The sequence below is a fragment of the Schistocerca serialis genome, chromosome 2, assembly GCF_023864345.2.
Source record: "Schistocerca serialis cubense isolate TAMUIC-IGC-003099 chromosome 2, iqSchSeri2.2, whole genome shotgun sequence".
Taxonomy (NCBI): domain Eukaryota; kingdom Metazoa; phylum Arthropoda; class Insecta; order Orthoptera; family Acrididae; genus Schistocerca; species Schistocerca serialis.
In genome coordinates, this window is record NC_064639.1 from 490306164 (window position 1) to 490320201 (window position 14038).

The 14038-nt window shown below is 40.5% G+C and overlaps 1 protein-coding gene across 1 annotated transcript in view; it reads right to left on the reverse strand.

Moving 5' to 3' along the window:
* The window catches only part of LOC126456115 (uncharacterized), a 65982-nt gene that overhangs the window by 16618 nt on the left and 35326 nt on the right, over positions 1 to 14038 (reverse strand). Inside the window, exon 2 of the mRNA XM_050091869.1 lies at positions 9472 to 9615. The gene's annotated coding sequence lies outside the window, so the exon portion shown is untranslated. The remainder of the gene's footprint in view (positions 1 to 9471; positions 9616 to 14038) is intronic.

Genomic DNA, 14038 nt, shown 5'->3' on the forward strand with positions numbered 1-14038 from the left:
TAGGTATGATCTAAACCAGTCATTAGCTACCCCTCTTATTCCTAATACTTCTAATTTATTTAATAGAATCTTGTGGTCGACTTTATCTAACGCCTTAGAAAGATCCAAAAATATGCCTGTGATACACTCATCTTTATCAAGAGCATCAAGTACAGCTTTTGTGAATTCTAATATGGTTGATTCCATGTTTTTGCCACTTCAGAAACCAAACTGTGATTCGCTTAAAAGATTGTATTTATTCAGGTAATTCATTAATCCATCTTTCATAATTGCTTCTATTATTTTTGAGAATGCTGACAGCAGGGAAACGGACCAGTAATTTTCTATGTCTTCTGCATTAGCTTTCTTAGGCGAAGGAATAACTCTCGCCTGTTTTAGCTGCTCTGGAAATATCCCTGATATGAAAGATTCATTTATTGTTAAGGGGCCTTGTATAATCCCAATGCATTGTTTCAGTACACACACTGTTACTTCAGATAAGCCTACTGACTTTTTATTTTTTAGTTTTTGAACATTTTTATTGACTTCATTCTCTGTGGCTGGAAGTAACATCACTGTATTTAGTGAAACATTATTTACAGGTGTTATATTTATTTAGGGGAAGTTTTGCTGTAACTTCTCTGCAATACTTGAAAAATGCTCGTTTACATAATTTGCTAAGTGTTGTGGATAATTTATTACCTTAACCCCCTCCCTTAGCAGTATGTTATTCTGTGTTTGCCTCTTCCCGTTTCCTTTTTTTATAACAGACTGCTTTGCTTTTATTCTCTGCATTATACATTATTTTGTCATTAAATGGTTTTTTTGCACCAATCAGCACCTTCCAGTAGATCTTTTTGTATCTGTGATAGAATCTCTGATAATTATTAAAGAGGTTGTAAATTTTTTACAGTCATTCCCTGGAGAAGTGGTTGTTGCAGCAGACACAAAATGAACCTAAGTAACAGATAAAATCCTGATTCTGAGTTTATGAAGATGGCAAACAATATTTGATGGCGAAAATGTAAATGATATCAACTTGATCTGTCTTTTTCCGAAATTTCTTCACTGAAGTATCCACCAGCCACTTCGTATGGCGTAGAAAAGTCATTTTGTATGTTCAAAAATTTTCTCTCTGACAGACTCACGAGCCTAAGTGAAGAAAATTTGGAGATATTTGTTCTTGTGTACTATTCTGGAAGAAATTAGAAATAAATATTGGGCTGAATATTTTTATGGTTTTGCTGCCTCATTATGTTTGTTTAATGATATGTTACTGAATGAATGTTTCGGCTTGATAACGCATAAAAAAACAGGCTTTAGGAAACTGAACTAGCCAACAATGTCACCGTCAATATGAAACGTTCCTTCGTCTCGTTTCTAGAGCTTACGTGGCACCGCGCGTGGTTTCATTTACGGCCACTGGATGTACTGCTCCGAGGAAACCCAGCAGAAGTAATCCGCTGAATTGTAGACCCATATCACTGACACCAATTTGCGGTCAAAGTTTGGAATGTACATTACGAAATATCTTGAAGGTAACGACTTACTGACAGTCAACACGGATTCCAAAAACATTGTTCTTACGAAACACAACTGGCTCCTCATACACAAGAACTAATGGGTTCTATCGATAGGAGATCTCAAGTTTATTCTGCACTTGTAGATTCCCAGAAGGCTTTGACACTGGTCCTCACAACGGGATTCTAATCAAACTGCATGCTTATGGAATATCGTCTCACTTTTGTGACTGGATTCGTGATTTCCTGTCAGAAAGGACACAGTCCTTCGTAACTGACTGGAGGATATAAAGTGCAACGGAAGTGATATCTGGAGTTCCCTGAGGAAGTGTTTTAGAACCTCGCTAATTTCTGATCTGTATAAAAAATTGGGAGACCATGTGAACAACTCTCTTCTACTTGCAAATGGTGCTGTCATTTACTGTCTAGTTGAGTCTTCTTCAAGCAGTTCGCTCACAGGCTTGTGGTCCTGCGTTGGTACATGTAGGTTTTACCATACAGCGCGAGAGCACTCACTGCCCTCCCCTTGTTCCCACTCCAGTGATAAACCGGAACAAAACTATCTACCTACAAATACCTTTATTCCGCAATGCTTTACTAAGTGCACAAGGTTCTTACGTGCTGGGGCCCTTGGCTGGTCGAACGAAACATGCGTCTGCTAGCTGTCGTAGATGTAGCCGATATCTGCAGAGTGGGCTTAGCCTAATGCACATGTCCTCAACATCGACCGGACTAATCACGTGATTTTGGGACAACGCTGCTCGTCTATAATTTGCGGGAATAGCGAAACTTCAATACTACACTTATTCGCCTTGTTTGATATACGTTTCTGCAGGTTTGAATTTTAGTACCAGCTGTGGTGCAGTATTGTTACGGATGGAAAGATAAGTATGTGAAAGGGGGACCAGTTACTTTTGGTAGGCACGTACAGCCAAAACTTATATATGACGGTCTGATTAATTTCCTCCAATTTATGCAGGTTCTCAGACCCTTGTGTTTATCTAAGTATTTCTGCATGACGCAGTGTGATTTTAACGTAATTAGTAAGAACAGGTCCGACAATATGAATCAGTGGAATAGAAAATTTAAAAAAAATATCGTTCGTCATCACTTCTTTTATTTCTCCAAAATTCGAACATTGATCTTGTATTTTTTATTTTTTGTGCGTAGTGAATGGTTTTATTTTTCTGATAACAAGACGAAGAAATATTATAGATATTTTACTTGTCTATACAAAACAGAACAGTAAATGAGAAAAATTAAAAAAATTATGGTCATGCAGGTAGTGCAGATTGCTTACTGTGTTTACTGTAATAATTTCATAGTTCCAAATGCAATGGTTTTCGTGACACTTTTACGGTGTCTGTGGTATCATTCCAACGCAATTAATTAGAACAGAGATTCGACAATATGAATAAGTGCAATAGAAAACATAAAACATATTGTTGGCTATCACTTATTATCCCGTTATTATTATGAAGTGGGCCGGAGCCGCGCTGCTGCTACGGTCGCAGGTTCGAATCCTGCCTCGGGCATGGATGTCTGTGATGTCCTTGGGTTAGTTAGGTTTAAGTATAGGGGTTTAAGTATAGGGGACTGATGACCTCGGATGTTAAGTCCCACAGTGCTTAGAGCCATTTGAACCATATTATAAAGTGGAATCTGAGCGATGATATCGTGGCGAAAAAGCGAAATACCATTGCTCTTCACATCTTTAATCCAACGTCAGTTCCTGGTATCAAATTGTTAAGATGTCTGTAAGACTCTTAACCAAAATTGCACAGCACTTCTGAAGATGCTGCATTTGTAGCAGCGAAGTAATAAAACTCATGAGACGCTAAGCGCTCGCTATACTGGCTGAAATACGCCGTCCCAAAATCATGTGACTTTAGCTACAGGAGATGCTGCAGAAAGAATTCTCGTTCCGCGCAGCCCAATGCTCACTCCATAGACATTTATACTCTGTGCTAGCTGCAGACAGAGTTATTTCATAGAGGTTGGGCCAATGCTTCCGCGTGACGTCACGGTTGATTCGAGTTAGGAGCGTTATATGTATTCTCACGTTCGTGTACAGTTGTATTCCGCTTAAAGTAACATTAATTTACGAAAACTGATGGGCGATATAATTAGTTATGGGGTCGATAGAAGCATACCTACACAGGGACTGAATGTTACTACTTATTACGGCTATGAAACATGTCTTTGTAGTAAAGACGAAAGTAGAACTATAGACTGTGCCTCCCCCTGACGTATATTCTACTATTCAATATTTTCTGTTACATAACTCATAACTTGTCAACCTTCAGTCCGTTTTTAAATATTAGACTTTTTTTTAGTACTGGAAACACATTAATCAGAAGAGCTTTCAGTTTAGTAAAATTTTTGTGCCTTCATAATCAGCAATATTGCATAACATTTTTTTCATGCAGATATTAACTAGAATGGAATTTCCGGTTACTTCATACATTACTACGCGTGATCATACAGAAGCTAGAGATTATCTGCGTCACTTTCAGCAATTTTACGAATAACTTAAATACCTTAATTCGACCTGGAATGAATTGCAGAAGAGCTCCGGGTATGCGTTGCTCTCTGCCGCTGCCGTTCGGCCCTCAGCGCATTTGCTGATGTGTTGAGCTGCCTTATCCGGATGATGGTTCCGGTCTTAGCACACACTGCGATGACCTCTCGAGATATACTTGGAAACTTCCCGATTAAAAGCCTTGTCAGGTTTTTAATCACATTGACGTCTATGGAGGCGTATCTGGAAGCAATATATCCAGCGATGTAGCAGAGACCTTCTATAGAACACTCTGAAGCCTGTATAAAAGGTGTGTATCTTATTTGTTGCTCATATTTTATCATTGACAACGCCTACAAAAGAAATTGCCTCTGACACAGTGTTGGTAAAGAGCTGCAAGCAAAATAAACACGCTGTCTATCTCTTCCGGCCGGCCGTGGTGATCTCGCAGTTCTAGGCGCTGAGTCCGGAACCGCGCGACTGCTACGGTCGGAGGTTCGAATCCTGCCTCGGGCATGGATGTGTGTGATGTCCTTAGGTTAGTTAGGTTTAAGTAGTTCTAAGTTCTAGGGGACTGATGACCACAGATGTTAAGTCCCATAGTGCTCAGAGCCATTTGAACCATTTGATCTCTTCCGGAAACTGTCAGATGAGGAGCACTAAGTTTAGGTCACAGTTATAGTTAGCAAATATGTTTCAATAATAGCTGTTCGATTACGCGTTTTGATGTTGCTTTTCTGTCTCTCAATGAAATACCATCATCGAAACAGCGGCTTCTCGAAAGTTTCACAAGTCATCAAGTACATCAACAAATACCCAAACACGTTTCGTTATATCTTTTGGGTTAATGAAGTACGCGTTTGTGTAGTCTATGTGGAATGCTTTCCACACACTCCCAGTTTTACCCCACAGATGAGACAATACCGGTTACGACAAATGTCATTTTCTGCGTCTCTTCGGTGATACTAACCAGCAAATAACGAGTCATGGTAGTATCGAAATTTTACTGTATAGGTTGCTACCAGTTTCCACATAAACCACGTGCTACAATGACCTGCCCTTGGCTATGCGGCCCGTATATGGTCGGTTTCTTGCTCGTAGAATTTGCAGCTGTCCACATTTGTTTCATCAAAGCTTAGCACATACAACCTTTCTGCTTCACATAAGCTTGTTGCCTGCTTACTCCTTACATACGTCAGTCAAAATGCCAGCAACGCAGCGAAACGAATTAGATATCCATCTTTTTAAAGTAGAAAATCCTGGTAATGGTATACCCTTATGTTTCTCAAATAAATATAAGTTTCTCTGGACAGAGAAGGCACGAGCAAGGCTTTGTTTCCACGACTCCACTGGATTCTCTTCTTGGGTATGAAGAGAAATTTAATTTGTATGACCGAAAAGACTTTTTATAAAACTTAGTGTACTTGAGTCGTCAATACAGCACTTTGCCGATAAAGAAGACTTTGACACTGCTTTCTCTGTCTACTTAAAGCTGTGTTTCCATAGGCATGAATCTCTTACACGCGTATCCGTCCATCACTACCGTTACGTGCACGTTAGTATTTCCACGGACCTCAGTTTGAAACACTACTGGCACAATTTTCAATATGGCGACAAGTGAAATTAAGTTGCGCAGCTGTTAACCGAAGAGCTTATGTTGACGCTGACGAAGAAAAAACGAAGTTACTGGCTCTGAAAATGGGCATCTCGTAGCAATCTTGTTGGGAATATCAAATACAGTAATAGGGAGTTATCTGAAGAGGACGAGGTTTTATTTGAAAATCATTTTCGAATGAGTAAAATTAATTTTGAATTTTTTTAGCCATATTTCTGGCTCTGTGGAAAATTCTAATACAAGTATGCGAGAGCCATGCCAACTCCCATTAAATTACAAGCTTGCAACTGGAGTCACTGTAATATACGTATTTCATTCCGAAAAGCACCGTTTCTAAATTTTTATGTTATCTACATTACACAGAAGGTACACCGCAAAGCAAGGTTTTTGTCTCAGCAGTTCAGCCCTGTTTTTATTTTCAGAGTTAGTCAGGTTTCTGATAGGACGCAGCTGCTGTAAATATACATTTGTTTTACAGGTGAGGTACTTAATTTTGTAACCAAATTTTGTACTACTGTAGAGAACAGTCGTTACTCAATGATAGCTTTGGTTCAAATGGCTCTGAGCACTATGGGACTTAACATCTGAGGTCATCAGTCCCCCAGAACTTAGAACTACTTAAACCTAACTAACCTAAGGACATCACACATAGCCATGCCCGAGGCAGGATTCGAACCTGCGACCGTAGCGGTCGCGCGGTTCCAGACTGTAGCGCCTAGAACCGCTCGGTCACTTTGACCGGCTCAATGATAGCGCCAATGCGAATACTCTTATTTACATTTGATTTTAGTGAGGGTCAAGAGTAGTTTTACATCTCTAAAGCCACAAATAAATTTCCATTCCACGGTGATATTTACACTCAAAGATTAAAAAAAATATTAACATTGTACTGAAATAAAAAAATACCTCCATAGTATTGACGGTTCTGTAGTAATACGAAACTCGGCAATTCTACACTAACAATTTCAATACTTTTCAATCCATTTCGTCACTTCAAATGATGTGTTACTCTGTTACAAATCAATGATTTTAAGGAGGGGCTGAATGCTAGAACGATATTCCCATCGCACTGTTTAAGAACATTTTACCAGTTTAGAAAGCATTTATTTGCTTAGTTGAAGATTACGCCCGCTGTTCTGGGATGGTGCTAACTTCCCGCGAACATAAACGATTCCATATTTGTACTGTCGAACGAATCAGAGTAGAATGAGAACATACCCACCTATTGGCAGTTGCTGAAGGTCGTTGGCGGTGGGAGGGATAGCGGTACCATGCAAGAAAGCAGAGCGGCCTTCAACTTCCGTTAACTTCCGCGTCAGCTGATATGACAGTGCGTAAGCAGGCTGTATCCACATGTAAGATGACTAATGCGAGTGGTGGTGGTGGGAAGGATGCACGTGTAAGAAATCCATGCCTTTGGAAATCTGGCTTAATTCACAAGCCAGTAATTTGATTCCCAATCACAGCTATTGAGGGGCCGCTACTCACGCACCGACCAACAGACCGACAAACTGGACGTGTCTAGACGTTTGGACCGACTGAAGAATTTCCCTCGTCGGGATGTCGGGCAGGTAGGACCAACCGACAGCCAACGCCCCTGCCTCCTCCATCCCCTGACCACTCTACTCTACTGCACTGCACTGCACTCTACTCCACAGCTGGTGACGTGTGTGGGCTGTCGTGTCGTGCCAGCTGCCTTTCGTCAACGAGCGCGGGATAATGTGCCGTTATAGTATACATGACAGGTTGCGAGGCGAACGGAACTTACAGACAGATTTTCTGGAGAAACGCTGTGGTACATGTCCCGTGAGGAGTATATCAACGTAAATGCAAGAAATGAAGCAATGGTTTCAGAGAAAAAAATAGTCCGGTGACCCGATACATACTGTAAAAGAAATATAAAAACATAAATATCGACCTTCGCTGGACGTTAATTCATAAACTATAATTGTTAAAATGTCCAGCCTATATCCAAGTCTTCTGAAATGAAGAGCAGACAGAGACTTTTTTTACAGTTATAACAATTACTAAATGCTTCATTCCTTATGCAGCCGGCCGCAGTGGCCGAGCATAATTTCTTATCAGATTTTAAACTTTAAAGTCTATGAATCCATGGGACCGATATTTCGCCAATATCAACGTCGATAGGAAAAAAAGTATCGAGGTCCTCGATTTTCGAAATGGATGGACTGTCTTTATACATAAGGAAGTTGGTATCGAACCCTCATGACGCTAATCCTATTCACACCTGGTCAACGCCATCAGACTTCAAGAAGAATATAATAATTCCAATCCCAAAGAAAGTAGGTGTTGACAGATGTGAAAATTAGCGAACTATCACTTTAATAAGCCACGGCTGCAAAATACTAACATGAAATCTTTGTAGACGAATGGAAAAACTGGTAGAAGCCGACCTCAGGGAAGATCAGATTGGATTCCGTAGAAATGTTGGAACACGTGAACACGTGAGGCAATACTGACTCAACAACGTATCTTAGAAAATAGATTAAGGAAAGGCAAACATACGTTTCTAGCATTTGGAGACTTAGAGAAAGCTTTTGACAATGTTGACTGGAATATTCTCTTTCAAATTCTGAAGGTGGCAGGGGTAAAATACATGGAGCGAAAGGCTATTTACAATTTGTACAGAAACCAGATGGTAGTTATAAGAGTCGAGGGGCATGAAAGGAAAGCAGTGGTTGGGAAGGGAGTGAGACAGGGTTGTAGCCCATCTCCAACGTTATTCAACCTGTATATTGAGCAAGCAGTAAAGGAAACAAAAGAAAAATTCGGAGTAGGAATTAAAATCCATGGAGAAGAAATAAAAACGTTGAGGTTCCCCAATGACATTGTAATTCTGTCAGAGACAGCAAAGGACCTGGAAGAGCAGCTGAACGGAATGGACAGTGATTTGAAAGGAGGATACAAGATGAACATCAACAGAAGCAAAAGAAAGGATAATGGAATGTAGTCGAATTAAATCGGGTGATGCTGAGGGAATTAGATTAGGAAACGAGACACTCAAAATAGTAAAGGAGTTTTGCTATTTGGGGAGCAAAATATCTGATGATGGTCGAAGTAGAGAGGATGTCAAATGTAGACTGGCAATGGCAAGGAAAGCGTTTCTGAAGAAGAGAAATTTGTTAACATCGAGTATTGATTTAAGTGTCAGGAAGTCGTTTCTGAAAGTATTTGTATGGAGTGTAACCATGTATGGATGTGAAACGTGGACGATAAATAGTTTAGACAAGAAGAGAATAGAAGCTTTTGAAATGTGGTGCTACAGAAGAATGCTGAAGATTAGATGGGTAGATCACATAACTAATGAGGAACTATTGAATAGAATTGGAGAGAAGAGAAATTAGTGGCACAACTTAACTAGGAGAAGGGATCGGTTGGTGGGGCATATTCTGAGGCATCAAGGGATCACCAATTTAGTATTGGAGGGCAGCGTGCAGGGTAAAAACCGTAGAGGGAGACCAAGAGATGAATACACTAAACAGATTCAGAAGGATGTAGGTTGCAGTAGGTACTGGGAGATGAAGAAGCTTGCGCAGGATAGAGTAGCATGGAGAGCTGCATCAAACCAGTCTCGGGACTGAAGGCCACAACAACAACAACAACAACAACAATAGTATCACTTTTTCTACTGAACTGAAGCCATCGAGCACCTGTTTCATGATCTTTGGGAAACTTATGATAGACAGTGATACTACTGCTGTCTCCTAATTTTAGTTTTCACACACGGCCACCGCACAGTTCGGCATTATTAAAGTCAAACAGAAAGAAGAAACTCTAAATAGCTTAAACGTAAACAGAAACAACACCAAACGTACCTGCTTCTACACGGAAGAGCGCGCGCGAACTGGCTTAATGCGCGAGCGGTGAAAAATCTCCGCTCTGCGCACGCACTATGGGCACCCCTTGAGTTGCTGTGTCTCCACGCTGTGCATCCGCTGCCTGCGGTCGCTACACAGTACCTGCGGGCACAAAGGACCCGGAAGGTCCCGTTGTGTACGCCCAAAGTTACAACGTTTCCCGACAGGGAGCAGATAATACTGGACGAACTGAGCCGTCCATTTTGCGGAATGCCACTAGATGGTACTAGGAGTGCTCCCACCCTAAAATGCGTCTTCTCATCTTACAAGGTAAACAAGTTTAACAAGCAACAGATAAAATGAATATCGTTAAGACATTATACAAGGGCATATAAAATGAAACACACTGACATTTAGGATACGCAAACAAAACATTACTACCATAAATATTACAGTTGAGGAAATGTACAACAATCAGTCGCTAATAATTTATCTATTCGATAACTACATACCAACCACTGTGTGGCTATATTGAATGCTAAAAAATATAAAAATGCGTTACAATAAGGCACATGCATGCATCAAACGTATTGTAGTTGTATAAACGTTGTACAAGAGTAGACGATAACGAAACACACCGGTAAGATGAAGGTCAAATCATCATTTTCGCTTGCGTATACAAGTAGCCTCTACTACACTACCCATGTCAGTATTTCAGTTCACATTGACGCCGCAGTTTACCATTATTACACAGCTGACTTCGGTGTACGTCTTAATAGTGTGCAGAACCCTCTACACATATGTAGTGACGAATGCAGATTTTACTGGCACTGTTCGTACTACGTTGGCTAATGTTTGTAAAACATCAAACATAATACATAAAATCATTGCTGAAATAGCTTAGATTTGTATAATTCAAAAGGCAGTAGCACACACATTAGCGGGTCGACCTGCATGGTGGTTGCTGTGTGAACCAAAAGTAGTTTGTAGACATTGCTATTTAAAAACGCAAATATATAAGAAAAAATAAACAGTTACTCTTGCTTACAGGAATAAAACTGGACTGGAAACCTGGCTTCATTTTAATGCGTTCCAAAGAAAAATGAACACCAGAAGTTTTAGGAACTAACGTACCAGCGACGGTATGTGACAAGAAACAAGAAACATTACACTTTACAATGTATTTATACCCAGACTTCCCACAGGAACGTATAACTATTGTTTCAGTTTGGTGCTAATTTCACTGAGCTTCAGAGTAAGCTGGCTATCGATGTAGAAAAACCTTTATGTCATATAATAGCGAACATGTTTTCATATGTGAGCCCCACAACTATTACAGGCCAATGCTAGCGGGCCTATGTGCCTACCGGCAATTGCTGTCACTAGTCAAGCTCAAAATGGTTTTTGAAACGTTCCCATAAACCAGTGCTCTTCATTGCCACGTTGAGTAGCGCACCCTCAGAGCTGTGGCCACATCTTCGACAGACGTCGGATCAACTTCAGAACGAGATGCTTATAATACTTCCCACAACGAAACTTTGTTCGAAACCAGGGAGAAAATCCAAAGACATTCTGGTTGGGTGTAAAACATCGAGACGACTGCTGGCAGAAAATTTCCAGCTCCTCCCTTTTTCACATGAATGGAACATCCTCATGTGCGAGGACTAACTGTAATTCTATGTTCGCTTTCGACGAGGTGGGCGGCAATAGTTAAACTTAGCCAGGTTGCTCTAAAGCTCAATGAATCTAGCACCAGACTGAAGCAATAACTGTGTGGTCCTGAGGGAAGTGTGGATTTGAATGCACTGTAAAATGTAATGTTTCTCGTTTCTTATAAAGTACGTTCGCTGGGCCTGCCGCTGTGGCCGAACGATTCTAGGCACTTCAGTCCGGAACCACGCGACTGCTACGGTCGCGGGTTCGAATCCTGCCTCGGGCATGGGTGTGTGTGATGTCCTTAGCTTAGTTAGGTTTAAGTAGTTCTAATTTCTAGGGGCCTGATGATCTCAGAAGTTAAGTTCCATAGTGCTCAGAACCATTTGAACCATTTTTTTTATAACAATAATTCTATATCCATAATGTGCAAATCATTGTGAACTACATGGCAGAAGGCACTTCCCATTGTACCTGTAACTAACGTTTCTTAACGTTCGATTCACGTACTGAGTGAGGAAAGAATGATTGCTCAAATGACTCTGTGGGCACTGTAATTAGTACAAACCTATCCTCGCAATTCCTACGTGAGCGACATATAGGGTGTTGTAGTACAGGCCTACATTCATCATGTAGAGCTGATTCTTGAAACTTACTACCTAGACTTTCTCGGGACAGTTTGTCTTCGTCTTCAAGCGGCTGCCAGTTCGATTCCATCGGCATCTCCGCGACACTTTCCCACTGGTCAAACAGACCTGTGACCATTAGTGCTGCCTTTCTCTTTCTCAATAGGTTTATTTATAAATAAATAAGTCTTCTGCTACCAGCCACGATTTTTCTTTATCTTACTATTCGCACGACGCGTTTCGAGAAATAATTCCCATTTTCAAATGCGTTTTTTGTATGTATTAAGCCATTTCTTTTGATGTTGTCAGTGTGTGTGAGCCTGCTTTATTTTGTTGACGTTTACTGTAATACATAAAAACACGCAATTTTTTAGTTTGGTATCAATTCTTTTTATGAGGTTAGTGGCTAAAATGTAGAAGAATTTGTACTTACAGTTTTCTAATGGTCCATTTGTGTAGAGTCTCACACACACTTAACATCACACACAAGCAGAAGATTTATTTATTTATAAACAAACCTATTGTTTCTACAGTCGCAGGCTTTCAAAAACCATTTATAATGGATCAAATCAGATTTCTCTTTCTCGTTGAATAGCCCTTGTTACTCCTCTGTGGTACGGGACCCACACACTTGACCAATATTCTAGGATGAGTCGCACGACTATTTTGTAAACAATCTCGTTTGTAGACTGATTGCATCTCCCTAGTATCCTACGAATGAATCGTAGTCTGCCTCCTGCTTTACCTACGACTGAGCCTGTGTGATCGCTCCATTTCACACCCCTACAAACCGATACGCTCAGCTGTTTCTAGGGGATGACAGACTCCAACTGTGACTCGTTGATAATGTAGTCATAGGACACCGCGTTGTTTTCGTTTTATGATGTGCACAGTCTTACATTTTTTAACATTTAAAGCAAGTTGTCAATCTTTGCACCACTTTCAAATCTTATAAAGATCTAACTGATCATTTGTACAGTTTGTTCAGACAGTTCTCATTACAGATACCTGCACCATCTGTGAAAAGTCTGAGATAACCAAAATATTTTCTGCAAGGTAATTACTATACAACATTACTCACCGGGGTCCTAACACACTTCCCTGGGGCATAGTCGATGTTACTTCTACGTCTGTTGATGGCTCTCCATCCAACATAACTTATTGCCTTCTCCCTAACGAAAAATCCGTATTCCAGTCATAAATTTCGCTTAATACCCCATTGTATATTAAGCGTAGATGTGGTACTGAGGCCGACGCTTTTTGGAAATCGAGGAATAATCCATCTTCTGACTGCGTCCATCCGTGGCTTTCAGGATGTTAAGTGAAAAACTGCGAGGTGGGTTTCACGTGGTCGATGTTTACGGAATCTGTGCTGTTTGGCATGGAAGAGATACCTCATTACGTTTGAGCTCAGAATGAGTTATAATATTCCATAACAAATGGATCTCAAGTATATTGGACGTTAGTTCTGCGGTTCACTTCTGATACGCTTTTTCTAGATGCGTGTGGCCTGCGCTTCCTTCCAACCACTGGGCACAGGTGTTTGTTTGAGGAATCTATGACAGGATATGATTAAAAGGGGTGAACTCAGACGGAAATCAGACGGAATATCTAATAGATGTTCCATTGGGTGCTGAAGCTTCACTAAATTTTAGCGACTTCAGCTGTTTCTCAACACCACTGACACCAAAGTCTACGTCACTTCTTTCTGCAGTGATACGAGAAATTAGTAGGGGCAATACTCCTGGACAGTACTACATAACACTGTCGCTACTGCAAATCGGAAGATACTGGAGCGCTATGAAACTGTATATGAAGTAAGACACACTTCAAAAGAACAGAGTACTCATCACATCGTATGTAACGTTGTGACTTGCATAACAAAAGAACAAAAATGTTTTGAAGGTGACAAACACAATGATTTTTCATATTAGGACAGAGTATGCGTGTTATCGACGACTGTGTCGTTAAAGGGGAGTTACTAAATACGGATTTCCGAAAGTCCTTCACCAAAGAACACGAAGTACATAGCCCAGAATTAGAATCAAGAACTGCTACTAACATCAGTAACTTAGAAGTAGATACCCTCGCTGTAGCTACACAGCTCAAATCACTTAATAAAGGGCAGTCTTCTGGTCCAAACTGTGTACCAATTAGGCTCCTTTCAGAGTATGCTGATGTAATAGCTCCATTTTTAGCAATCATATATAACTGCTTGCTCGACGAAAAGATCCGTACCTATAGACGAGAAAGTTGCACAGGAAACATAAATAAGAAGAAAGAAAATATGAGTACTCGATTTACAC